We start from the raw sequence: 12,394 nt of genomic DNA on the forward strand, positions 1-12,394 counted from the left end.
CACTGTTATATATTATATATATTGTATTTGCGTATTATTATGAGGTATTATACCATGCAGTACAATTTAATGTGCTCCAAGAAAATGTAATATGCAAAATAAAGTAGTTTATAATATTATCATTGCATAAAATAATTATCAAATAAATTTTTACATATGATTAAATGCGACATAAATATCACAAAATTGTTTCATAAATTTGTATTTTCACACATTTTCAAGTCTAAGATTTTATTATATGATCTGAAGTATTTAAGATTATAGAAGGTAAATATAAACTTGTACCTTGTTAAAGCAACGCTGGGTGACCAACTGTGAGGACCTACTAGATCCACAGCGTCCAAGGATTCTCATACATGACCGTCAAGTTATAGGTCTGTCAAAAGCAGCGATCATCGACATCATGGAGCGTGACCTTCCAAATGAGCTACCAGAAAACCAAACAATTCTTTTGAAACCGGTACAAAGACTATGGACAGTACTCTGTTCTGAGCTTCCTGACCATGACCCCTTTGCAGTTCAACCAAAAACACCTAAGAGTGCGCCAAAGGATTCAGCTGTGAGCAAATTGAAGAATAACAGCATGATTGAGGAAATCGTACATTCTTACGTTCTTGACAGGTTTGTCTTTGCATCGTTTGTCTGCGCATTTAATCTCTATTATATTATCTATGAAAGTAATTTAATATACTGCAACATAACATAATATCATAAAATAATATATTACAATATAGTATACTATTTATGTTATAATAAAATATTATGTATAATATATCATATTATATATTATATTTGTCCTATATTGTATATGTAATACAGTATAATACTATATAATACGTAAAATTATATACACTAGAAATTCCACTGTCACACAGCCCACGACCAAAGTGATATTGGAAAAAAAAAGGTACTGATGGTTGAGAAATGCAATATAGTCAAATGGCGCTGCAGTGCAATGGGATAACTGCAATGGTAGCTGTAATGTACTGGGTGTGGGTGTTATTATATACAACAAATAGCAATAATGAAAGGAAAAGATTACATGTATATGTTTATATCTCTCCCCCTGCAATAGGAGAAATGCAATATTGGCCAATATTAGAAGTAAAATGCACTGATATTATTAGAATAACCAATATTATTAATATAGTAATAATATAAAACCAGTGCACAATTTTGTTTACATCTCAAAACGTCATAGCTAACAATATCACAAAGTTGTGATATTTATACAGATTTTTTGAAAATCTGTACTGCGTAGTCATTGTTCTGTAGTCATCCCAACTTATAATTAATTATTGTAATAATCTCATAAAAACGGTTAGAAAAAATATCATCGTCATTTCCTTTACTTACACTGCGTTGGAAATCAGTTCGAATACCAAAGTACTCAAAAGTGTCTAAAAATGTCAGTTACTTTGAAATCAGCAAAAATGAAACAATTTCAGTCCTCCTACGTTAATTACAGAAACCTTCGGCAATTCGACAATGCTATAGACGGGTGAAATGTGCACGTTATTTTTTTGTAAAATGCGCACGGCTTAATCGTTCTATTCTTTGTCACTCGGCGTTTTACTTTCCGGTCTTAACTTTGATAAAAGTGAGGCTTAGCAAGTTTTAATAACGATTTTCGGCCAAATAAATCTGTCTATTTATGTATAATCCGATCAGATGGGTTAGTTTTAGGAATTTACGGTAACCTTTCAAAGGCTTGGTAACATATTAAAATAGGTTTATATGCGTTTTGTATCATTATTATACTTAAAGACTTTACAGAAAAATAGTTAAATTTGTTGATAAGATTTCGTTACAAGGGTTTGGTGACGGCCGTTAACGGATAATCTTTCGGGAGTTGTGTGCACATGTGCATTTATCATAAACCTCCCAAACCAATCGCTTCGCTCGTGTTTGGTCGTGGGATAATATATATAAATATGTAACACACAATATATAAATATATAACACATAATATATAACATATAATATGCTATTATGTACTATTATATTACAATGTAATGTTATGTTATGTAATGTAATATAATATAATAAAATATAATACAAATAGTACTAAATGTTAAACTGAAGCTTAATATTGAAATTTAGTTTAACATATAACTTTCGTATTATTTAAAATGATTAGCTAAACATATTCTCAAAAAATCAATATAATTATTTATAACTTGAATAGGTTTGTTTTTAGCCGAGAAATAAATAACGTTGAAGCACTAGAGCTATTTAACTGAACTGAAAGCTATAAGAAATGGACTTACAGCTAGTCCACAATGTTCAATCTTTACTATAATGAAAGCCGTATCTGTCTGTCTGTCTGTCTGCCTGGCTGTCTTGTCTACAGTTAGTCTGGTCTATAGCTAGTCCAAAATGTTTAATTTTTACTATAATGAAAGCCGTATCTGTCTGTCTGTCTGGCTGTCTTGTCTACAGTTAGTCTGGTCTATAGCTAGTCCAAAATGTTTAATTTTTACTATAATGAGGGCTGTATCTGTCTGTTTGTCTGAAGTCAGGATTAGAGGTTAGAATGAAAGACTTCTCTGTACAGGACTCAAACTCAAAACACTCATCATAGTAAATTAACACCCTAGTTGATCACTTCTGATCTTTTCAGAATAATTGTGCCTATAGTTATTCTCTGCTTTGTTGGCACTCATGACGATCTCTCACTGTACACTAGATTTCTAGGGTATTAGTACTATTAAATTTGCAATGATCTCAACCAAATATGAACATATTTGCACTGCAGTACCATTTGACTGCTAATATTGCATTTCTTAACTAGCAATACCCTTTCTTTTTTCCAATATCACTTTGGTCGGGGGCTGTATGACAGGGGAATTTCTAGTGATAAATGTACGTAAAAATATTTGATGAATTGTTACTTAGTTTTTTATGCCTGAGAGAAGTATCCCCAATTACATAAAACACTGTACTGTACATAAAGTTACATTTTATTACAGATCATAACCACTAGATACATATTTTTACTTTGCGAGCATAGTTGGTGAATTAGAACAGTTAAAAACCTATTTTTCCTGTAATATTCCGTTTTTAGGTGTTTTCAAAAAGTGTGAACGGATTAATTTGCATTTAGTTATTTTATATGAAAAAAACTGAGTTGGGATGCGATTTGATTAACATACTGGCTCATATCTCAAGGTATTACGGCACCTTACTTGAACTGTCAACTTTTTTGTTAAATGGTAAAATAAAAAATAAAATGGTTTATTAAATTGACTTACAGGTTTCCAAATGCTGGGATGTTAGCTAAGACGCTATACAGCAGCAAGCGAACCTTCTCTGTATACACAGATTTCTCCGATAAACCTCTTGGAATGACCATGAGAGAGTATGGTAGGTTACTAGTTCTAGGATTATTGTTAGTACTGAATTCCAATAGGGAGCCTTGGAGTGATCGTTACAGTGGTAAGATGGCAGAGTATTTGTCAGTCACCCCAACGACATAGTTCAATTGTGATAAAAGCAAATAATGTTGTGGACAGCGATAGGTCTATAGAATAAAACCTGATGGCTGGTATGGTATTAAATTGCGACACATTTTTTAAACCAGAAGCATACGAAATATCTTTAAACCGCTTGCAGACACGTAGTGTTTTCACAAAGCTGTATGGCAAAACATTACTAAAGTTTAACAACATGCCAAAATGTGTTAATATAAGAAAAATTATATAATTCATACAGTTGTACATACATACATACATATGTACCTATGTATGTACAAATGTATGTACATACATATGTACGTAGCCAGACATTTACATCTGAGCTAACTCGACAGAGATTTTAACGTCAGCCATTTTAGGCTTACAAGTCTCCTGCTGCTCAAATATTATCAATAAAAAATTATTGATGGGGTACCACTGCCTGTGTACACAGTATTTGGTGGACCAATAGCTGACCGCTTTACAATGACTAAACATTTTTCACATAATAAAGTTATCGGGGTCCGTTTCTTTTACAGTAATTTTTGCATTTCTAACCACCTTCTGAATGACTTACCTATTGAATAATAATTCACTGGTACTATTGGCTGTTCCATATTGACTCTTTGTTGCTATAAGTTGTTTTTCATTTACTTTTCATTTCTATTGGCTGTTTCTTATTAATTCGGTATTACCATTTGTTGCTCTGAAAGCAAACTGTTTGCTCTGATTAGCAAAGCTTTCGGGCAAGCAAAGAGTAAGCCTACCTCTCATCACTTACATACACAAATCAAGCTTAAGTTGATTTCCACTGGAATACTATCTAAAGATTTAAAAAAAAAAAAATCGCACCTCCAAACTACCTTGTATTTTCACCGCCCAAGATAAAAGTAGATTTTTTTTAAACTGAAGAGACATTTGAGCTTTGACCTTTCCTTTGACCTTAAATTTATTTAGCTTTATTTGAATACGGGTAAAATAACTGCTACAATGTATATTAGGACTTGCCAGCTCCAACAATGACATTCAATCTCATTCATACAAATCCGATCTTAAAAAGTATTTAATTAGAAAGTATGTAGCTCTGTATTCAGATCCTCTTAATCCATGTTAGATGTTTGTCTTTATAATAGATTCTACATTCCTATTGGCTGTTCTATGTCGATTCTTCATTTCTATTGGCTGTTCTATGTCAATTCTTCATTTCTATTGGTTGTTTGATGCTAATTCTTCCTTAATATTCCCTGTTCAATACTTATTATTCATTATTGTTGGCTGTTTTATGCTGTCCCTTCATTCCTATTGGCTGTTCGAGGCTAATTTTGCTTTAATATAGGTTGTTCATTACTAATTCTTTATTACTATTGGCTGTTCTATGCTGATTCTTGATTCCAATTGGCTATTCAATACTGATTATTTATTACCATTTTTTGTTTTTTAACAATTTTCCATTATTATTGGCTATTTGATATCGATTTTTCATTACTATTTGCCGTTTCATACTGATTCTTAATGCTATTGGCTGTTTCATGTTGATTCTTATTCCTATTGGTTGCTTCTTAGTGTTTTTTTATTACCATTGATTGTGCCATAATAAATTTTATCATGCCAAACTAAAATCAAATAACCCCCAATGTAACCAAACAAAGCGTTTGTCAACTTCTATTGTAATATTCCCAAAAATCTTTTATATATAGATCTTGTAAGCTCTGCGCAGACCAGGTACCACATAATGTTGATACAGCTAATTATGTATGGGTTAAGAACAAGTTGACCGCCCTGCTTCAAAAGTTGTTTTAACTACCCAGGCTATAAGACTACAGTCCTGTTGTTGTTTGCTTTTCATTGGGTAAAGTGTACTGTAGTTGCTTGCTATTGAGTTAGGGTTTGAACTCATTTTCTTGTTGTAGGTGACCTCATTCTCAAAACTCACATGTACAAAGAGATTGAGATGAGAGTAAAAAAAAAGTTAGAAGACAATAAAAATGTTAAAGTTTACAAATCCTTGCTAACCCAGCATGTCTTCCCTCCTGAGGCTACAGTTCTATATGACAGGATAATGCTTGTGAGTGGCTAAATCTTGTTTCCAAGTCTTGTTGGATAGCACATGTAATATGAAATTTTTATGGTGACATTTTTTTGGGAAATCCCACGAATCACACCAAAATTAGTCTGATTGTTTGACTAAATTCTTGTAAGCTGTATGAAGGTGTTTTTGTTAATAATAATGATAAATACATTTTATATATAAATACACACAAGACTTACTAGTAAAAATTACCTCCAAAAGGTGTATTGATTACATTTACACTCTTTTTGGCTATGGCAGTACCTCTATAGCAGTACCTCTATGGCAGTGCTTTTATGACAGTACCTCTATGGTTGTATCTATCTAGCATCACTTCTATGAATGAATCTCTATGGTAACATTCTCCATGGTCGTATCTCTATGATAGTAGTTCTATCACTACAACTTCATGGTAGTACTTCTATGGCAGGGCCTTTATGACCATGTCTCTTTGGCAGTACCTCTATGAATGGATATTTAGGGTAGTACTACTACCTCTCTATCAACCTTGCAACTCACTTTTTCATAAGGCAACTCCAATTGAATCTTCAAAGTAGCTATCCCAACTGCATCTACATGTATATTAACCTGGTAAATCGACTCGTATAACACGCTATTTTAAAACATCCGCTTATGACTAAAGACTGATTCCTGCGAATATTTCACTACAGATCTGTGCGCTGACAAGTGAGTTAGTAAATGAAGCAGTAGTAGAAGATGAGAGCTACGCCTTTGAGCTCTTCCGAGCAGCTGTCTGTGCTCTGCAAACCAAGTCTGACATCGTCGAAGAAGGCTTTGTAAGATAATAACATCAGTAGCACTATGGTTTGATCGTCATTTAAAAAAATGGTTTGACGAAAGTTTGAATCGATTTTTAAAACATTATGAGAAATGAAAATAATGTTAATCCATTTAAAGACTGAAACAGCCTTTTAACAAGTTTTTATCTTATAGTACATGATAAACTGTACATTAGAAGCATATAATATATAAAGTACAATTAATTTTTTATAAACACTTTGAAGCAAATCTCAGGAGTTCTAGTTTTCCGTTTTCAGGTTTTCATTTAGTATCTAAAACAAAAATGTCGTTGATTTTGTTTTCCGATTCATGTTGTTGTTTGAAATTTTCAATTTGATAACAAAGATTTTCAAATTTACAATTGGTTTAAACTAGGAATTGGAAACGTTCAACCGCTGAGCATAAAGTACATGTATAAATAAAAACAACATCATTTTTTTGGCCATGGCTGCTGAGGTGTAGCATTGTGCAAGCATGCAATGTTTGACTTAAAACGAGATGATTCCAATCTTAGTAAAGCCAATCTATGAAACTAGTATTTTTTGTTGTATTTTTATCTGTTCTGTTTTTCTCTGCCTACGAAAGCAATCTTGCTTCAATACCAAAACTGGAACAATGACATTAGTTTATGTTTTTACCTTTTGCACAGTGACTTGTGTCTGTCAGAAGACCTGTGTGCTGTTAGATTGTAAATTGAGTAAATTAACTTGGTCTATGTTTATGCTATGTTAGTTCTATTTACTAGCTCAGCCAATCAGTTCAGTTGGAAACTATCATATATGAATCAAATTTACACACTAAAGAATGTATAACTAAAGATTTTTTTTTAATGAGCTCCTAAATTTTCTCTTACAAAACTAAATCTTATAAAAAATCATTTTTTTGAGAAAGTTTAAAAAAAGGTGGCTGACTTTTTAAAAATAAAAAAAAACATTATTGAACCACCAAATTTTGACACATATAATTGTCAAAAAAATCAAAGTTCTGGCACATTTTGAATAAAACAATCAAATTTTATACTCTAATGTTTTCTTTTTTTGTCATTTTAAAGTTGATTTAAAAGTAGACAACTTTTTGAATGCTCCCTAAGCAAACTTAGGTTCCCAAAAGTTGTAGGCAGTTATTTAGTTTCTGCAAACAAAAAATTGAGGCAGAGCTTTTTTAAACTGACCATATTTTTACGAATCTTTGCTTTTGTTTCTAGTATCGAATTGCCAAATACACGGATGAAATCAAAAAGAAAACACTGTTTGATCTACTTGAAGACCATTCTCTTATCTCGGATTCCTTTATCATGCCCTCGCAGAATGAGAAAAAACTTCCACAACTCGATGACCCCTACCGACCCAAAGAGCGACCTCTTGCAAATCTATAACGCTTCATGGATTAGCTTACACTCAGTTGAATGAATTGTTGAAGAAAATCATACTTGTTCAATTCAAACACTTTCAAATAAAACTTATTGATAATATCTTGTGTTCAAAGCTACAATATACTCTTTGTCTTCTCCAGCCTATTGGATGTTGCTAGAGCATGTAATTATTATAAATGCCAAACACTTACTGCTGAAGCAGATTGTTATGTTTCTGCACAGAAGCAATTAAATAGAGTATTAAATTAGAGGAATGGTTTATTGCACACTCCAGAGACAACTGATTTGATAACAGAAAACCCAAGTATTTATATGTTTGGTCATAGAAAAGCTTTGTAAAAAGCTACAAGCATTATTAATAGCTATAATGAGACAGTACTATATAATATTAGCTTGTATAAAGCTTTAGCTAAAAAGCATAATGTTTGTTGGCAAAGTACCAGTAATACTTGGCACTTGCATGACACCTCCTCACTAAGCTAAAGGTTCTTTCTGGTTCTCTTAGACCTTCGGGGTTTGTCTCTGCTATACTCATCTCCATCAGGTAGACGAGGGTTGCGTGGTCTTCTTCTAGACGGAGGTTGCTCTGTTACAGTTGTAGGGGCTGGTAGTTGCAGTTTTGTCTCCTCTGTTATATCAGGTTTATCTCCAGGGTCTTGATCTTCTTCTGTTGAGTATCTTGGTCTGAGTTGTTCAACATGTCTTCTCCAAGTAGGTCCCTTTGGTACCACTTTGACATTGAGACTACGAGTTCCATATATCTTAGTAACAATGGCTGGAACCCATCTAGGTTGTCTGCTGCGTCTAGGTCCATGATACAAGGCATAGCATGGTGCTCCAAGATTGTAGCTGTGTATCTTGCTAACTGTTTTTTTCTGCCGATCGGTTGACTTCTCTGGATTGATGAAACTGTGCTATGTGTGCGGGTGATGGCAATAGGGTGTCAATCTTGCATCTCATCTGTCTTCCATTCAGCAGCTGACTGGGAGAGTATCCTGTAGGAAGTGGTGTCCTTCTATAGTGCATCAGGAACTGTTGTAGTGCAGATTTAGGTGAGAGTGACGATTTCTTCATGGCTTGTTTGAAGGATTGTACTAGTCTTTCAGCTGCGCCATTTGTAGCTGGATGGTAGGGTGCTCCAGTGAGGTGAACAATGCTTCTCTCTTGACACCACTGCTGAAACTCTCCTGAGGTGAAGCTGGTAGCATTGTCAGTGACTATGGTGTGAGGGTATCCAAAGTGTGCGAATATCTCCTCTAAGATGTCTGTGGTAGCTCTGGTAGAAGTAGATGACGTCCTGTGTATGCATGGATACTTTGAGTAGGCATCTATCATCACTAGCCATTGGCTGCCCATGAAGTTCACTGCATGATCTAAGTGAAGACGACTCCATGGCTTCTCAGGTAGCATCCAGGGATGTATAGGATACTTCTGTGGAAGCTTCTGGTGTTCAGCACAGGCAGTGCACTGTCGGCTTGTCTCCTCTATATCAGAGTCAATGCGAGGCCAATAGACAGCAGTTCGAGCTAGCTTCTTCATTCTTTCCATTCCAAAGTGTCCAAGGTGAAGGATCTTTAATACTTCCTGTTGTAACTTGACAGGAATGACTACTCTGTTGCCATATAGAAGACAACCTTCAGTGATAGAAAGTGAATCTGAGATCTTGTGGAAGAGTGACAGCTGAGTCTCCTTCATCTCTTTGTTACCAGGCCATCCTTCTGCTGTGTAGCGCATTACTGTGGCTAGTGTTGTGTCTTTCTTTGTCTCTTTTGCTAGAACATTGTAGTCTGTAGAGTTGAGCTGTTGTCCAATAGTGTGAATAGTGCATACTGTATCAACATCATCCTCATCTTCTCTTGCATCAAACTCTTTATCAGGTCCAACTGGCAGTCTTGAGAGGACATCTGCATTTTGATGATGCTGGGTAGATCTGTATTCTATGGTGTAGTCATACTGATTTAGTACCAGTGCCCATCTTGCTAGTCTGTTGGCTGCTAGAGCTGGAACTCCTTTGGTAGGTCCCAGAAGTGTGAGAAGAGGTCTGTGGTCAGTTACCAAGATAAACCGTCGACCATACAGGTACTGGTGATACTTCTTTAGAGCAAATATGATTGAGAGAGCTTCTTTTTGTATTTGTCCATATTTCCTCTGTGTGCTGGTCAGTGTTTTTGAAACATTGGCTATTGGTCTCTCACTTCCATCAGGATAACGATGAAATAGTACAGCTCCCAGTCCAGCTTCTGAAGCATCACATGAGATTCCAATGTCAAGATCTGGGTTGAAGTGTGCTAAGACACTATCAGTTGATAGCATATCTTTCAGTTTGTTGAAGCTCTTTTCTTGTTCAGTGCCCCACTTCCAGGTCTCTCCTTTGCGTGTCAGTTTGTGCAATGGTCCTGTGAGTTGTGACAGATTGGGTATGAACTTGCTGTAGAATTGTGTAGCTCCTAAGAAAGATCTTAGCTGAGTTAAGTCTGTTGGGACTGGCATCTGTTGTACTGCATCTGCCTTCTTTCCTTTAGTGATTCCCTTTGAAGTGAGTTTGTGTCCCAGATACTCTACTGTAGGTTGAGCAAAACAGCACTTGTCTTTTCTACATCTGAGCCCTCTTTCTTCTAATCTTTGAAGAAGTCGACGTAAGTTTTGTAGATGGCTCTCTGCATTGGCTCCACTCACTAGTATATCATCTAGGTATACTGCTACTCCTGGGAGGTCTTGTGTCAGTTGCTCCATGATTTCTTGAAAATACCCTGGTGCTGAGCTTATGCCAAAGGGCAACCTCTTCTGTAGTAGTACTCCTCGGTGTGTTGATAGTGCTAGTCGTCGTTGACTTTCTGGTGCCAACAATATTTGATTGTAGGCATCTGCTAAATCAATCTTTGTGTAGCAATAGCCTCCACCTAGTTTTCTGATTAGATCTTCTGGTAGTGGGATAGGTTTCCTATGTGTTTCTAGCTGATTATTGATAGTCTTGGAGTAGTCTCCACATACTCTGATCTTTCCTGCAGCTTGACCTGTTGTAGATTTGCGTACAGGTACAACTGGTGTTCCATACTGGTTGAATTGAGTTGGTTCCCATATGCCTTTAGCTACACCTGCTTCGTATGCTTGGTTGAGCTCTTCTGTCAAGGCAATAGGAACTGGTCTGGGTCGGCAGAAGACTGGCTTTGTTGAAGGTTTGAAGTTTATCTCTAGTTCAAAGTTCTTGAGACATCCTAGCTCGTCTTTGAATATTTCTGGAAATTCTTTGCACATCTCCTTACACTTGATTTGTAACCTCCCATCTGGCTGGTTCTCTGTGATTGTTGATACAAGGTTCTGTTGTAGCTTGTCATCAATAGAGATGCCTAGTTGCTGTATAGCAGTTCTTCCTAGTAGGTTGAGATCTTGTACAGCACTAATCACAAATGGTAGTCTGACTTCTTTCTGTGCATCCAATTGGGCAGTTAGCTCACATCTGCCAAGCGTCTCTATGAGATGTCCTGAGGCTGATTTGTAGTTAACTGTAGTAGGTTTTAGGTTTGGCTTTCCTAGCTTCTCCCATATTGATTTACAGATGAAGTTGTCACATGCTCCAGTGTCCAGTTCAAGTGTGAAGTTGTCTCCCTCCAGTTTGATGTTTTCAGCAAGTTTCACCATCTTGGTTGATGTGCATTCTATCATCTTTACTGGTTTTTCTGCTGCAGATGATTTCTTTTTCTTGCATGCTCTTTCTATGTGACCTTGTTTAGAACAAAAGCTGCAGGTGGCTGCTTTGAATCTGCAGTCATCCGCTGTATGGTTAGTTCGGTCACATCTGTAGCATAGCTTTCCTTCCTTCTGCTTGTCAGGTGTAGAGTTGTTTTTCTGGATTGGTTTGTATCTTGATTTCTGTTGAGCAACCTTGTTGACTTTAGACGAGTTTCCATAAACTGTCTCTTTGGCAACTTTAGCTGCTTCTTCTGTTTCCTGTGCTACCTGTATAGCTTTGTTGAAGTTGAGTTCATTGTCCTTGACCTTGAAGAGAGATTTGAGAACTGCTTCATTGTTTACAGAGCAGATAAATCTTGTTCTGAGAGCCTCATCTAATGGATCTGTAATGTCTATGAAGGCACATGTAGTTGCATCTTGACGAATTCTGGCAGCTAACTCTTGAATAGTTTCTCCAGGTTTCCTCTGCATGTCACTCCAATACTTGTAACGCTCTCTAACAATGAAGCGCTTAGGGTCATACTGGTCTTTGAGAAATTCCAGTATTTCATCCATGTTGAGGTCGTTGATCTGCTTGGGTGTTGAAAGCTGAGCTGCCATATTACTAAGCTGCTTGTAGAGTGTAGGCTGTTGGTTGGTGAGAAAAGTGCCAGCAATCTTGTCTTGATGAATAGAATTTGCTGCAATGAATGTGTTGAATCTGTCTATGTAATCTGTTAGTAGCTCTGCTGTTGGGTCAAAACCTGGGAAGGCTGGAACAGCGGTTGCAGCTGTTTCTTGTTTCTGTTGTAGGTTTTGTAGTAGTAGCTCCATCAGTTTCTTATTCTCCTCCATTCTTTCATCTTGCTGACGTCTGTATTCCTCTTGTTGCTGCTTGAACTCCTCATGCTGCTGTTGTCTATGCTCTTCTTGCTGCTTTCTCTGCTCCTCTTGCTGCTGTCTCTGGTCCTCCTGCTGCTTCTGCATTAGCTTGATCAGGTCTGCTACTTCTGCCATTGTAGTGGTGCA

Source organism: Watersipora subatra, chromosome 6, assembly GCF_963576615.1.
Source record: "Watersipora subatra chromosome 6, tzWatSuba1.1, whole genome shotgun sequence".
In the NCBI taxonomy this organism is placed as follows: domain Eukaryota; kingdom Metazoa; phylum Bryozoa; class Gymnolaemata; order Cheilostomatida; family Watersiporidae; genus Watersipora; species Watersipora subatra.